Genomic DNA, 1926 nt, shown 5'->3' with positions numbered 1-1926 from the left:
TTCTGATGTCCTCCCAATTAAACAAACAAAAAGCCCAATTTTAGAATAAAACACAATCCGTCCTTACTAACCTTCGCAGTCAAGCAAATAATCTGCCCAGRAAACGATTGTTTTGCCCTCCTTTTGCCGCCTATTGCTTCCTACTGGGCTCAGAACTGGTTTAAACATTGTCTCCAAGTCTGAAGCAGTCAGGGCCTTSGCAGAGAAACACAGKATTGGGGAAAGGACCCTGGAATGCTTCTGCAGTGCAGCAAAAAATCCTAGACTTCCCAGTCCATCTTTGAATCTGTTAGGACAGAAACATAAGCAATATACTTTATTCGTGGCATAGATATGATTTATTCTAAGTCCTGTGTAAACGTGAACATTGTAGTTCAATATGTACAGGGGAAAAAGAAACTACATATACAAAGTAAAGAATCTTGCACAGTGCTCCAAAATTCAAAAATAAAAGTAACACAATATCAAATTTAAACTAGAAAAAAGTTTTCACAGCAACAAATTGATATTGTGTCATGCAACATTCAATTTTTATAAATCACATTGAAAAAATATTCATATGCCATGCATATTGTAATGGTAAACAATGATTCAAAATAATTAGTTTTATTTATGAGTACAAAGAAGACAATGGCTATTGTACCTAAAATTCTGAATGGATTATACAAGTTTATCATCATTGATACAGAATTTAACAAGTATTGCACAATATATTCCAGTATTTYATACAATTTTTCAGAAGGGCACGCAAAGATCTATTACCAACTAAAGATAAAACACAAAAACAAAGAAAAAAGCTGGTTAAATTTGATATCTGATCAAGTAATTTCATATCTCTAATTTGATCAAATTTTTTTATACCCAATTACTTTTTCATAGTAAATTACAGTGTCATAAAGTCGGTGGCAGGTATGAACAACTGAAAGTATGTCATCGATATTGATTTTTGAGCATCAAGCTTTACAATTGTTTGAAAATATTTATAACCATAAATAGCTCACTGTTTACCGTTGTACTTTGTTTAAGCAAGTCTATTAGTTAAAAGCTGCTTGTTTTTGGACTGAGCCATAACGGACCTACCCGAACTTTCACTTTTYCCTTTTGCTTTAACCCCTTTCTTCCAAGAGAATACTTTCTTCCAAAAGTATTTTTTGTCGCTCCTCATGTTTTTCTTTCTGTATTCAAGGAAGGTGCTGAGGACTGGTGCAGAGCAGGATGGGACAGTCTGTTGTGCTATTAGTAAATTAAAGAAAAAATGTCGCACATCACAGCCATGCAAACAGACAATAATATGTATAACAAACTGAAGTAAAGTTAGCACATGTCTAAACTGAATGCGGGTTCGCTTCGAAAAGGCGGCAAGCTTGATCGCAGTGCAAAAGAACCAGAAGGACACAAATTACCCTAGAAAAAGTGCATAAGGCTGTAACGGACCTTACTAATAATATAATACAATGCTGCTGAACTACATCTAGATTTTTTTTTTACTTTTAATTGCATTTACAATGAACAACTAAGTGACAGTGGACGCGGTCTGGAGTCCCGCCAGCATAAGCAAGTTACTACATCCATATGACAGATAAATACTTCTTTATGCTTAACTTACTTGAACATTGTGGAGTATCTTCCATATACATTTCTTGAAGCCTCTTKCCACAACTGCTGCAAAAGTTTGGTGACGGCTCAATCAGCTTTTTCCCAGTTTGGGCAATAAATGACGACCGTATTCCCGCTTTGCTTCTCACTCAAACTGAGCACGCCAGAATAACTTCCGGTTCAAAAGTAAAACGAGCTGTAGTCCAATCAGCGAATTCATATGTCTCCCACTGGGACCTACCTTTTCCGTTTTCTTAATGTGTTGTGTTTTCTTTAATGTGTTGTGTTTTCGGTAATGTCGTTGTGTTTTCCTTAATGTGTTGTGTTTTC

General features: G+C 35.6%; 1 long non-coding RNA gene across 2 annotated transcripts; it reads right to left on the bottom strand.

The window, feature by feature from the left end:
* LOC103461495 (uncharacterized) lies at window positions 1-1913 on the bottom strand. Of its 2 annotated transcripts, XR_533126.2 has the most exons (3): window positions 1607-1913; window positions 1081-1233; window positions 1-286 (listed from the first exon to the last, which is right to left on the bottom strand). It is a non-coding gene; the product is annotated as an uncharacterized LOC103461495 (long non-coding RNA). The 2 variants fall into 2 exon arrangements; XR_533127.2 differs by having other exon boundaries at window positions 1081-1913.
* Window positions 1914-1926: the final 13 nt, after the last annotated feature.

Source organism: Poecilia reticulata, unplaced genomic scaffold (assembly GCF_000633615.1).
Source record: "Poecilia reticulata strain Guanapo unplaced genomic scaffold, Guppy_female_1.0+MT scaffold_1808, whole genome shotgun sequence".
Taxonomy (NCBI): domain Eukaryota; kingdom Metazoa; phylum Chordata; class Actinopteri; order Cyprinodontiformes; family Poeciliidae; genus Poecilia; species Poecilia reticulata.
The sequence above is the reverse complement of the archived record's forward strand: the minus strand, read 5'-3'. Positions and strand labels throughout refer to the sequence as shown.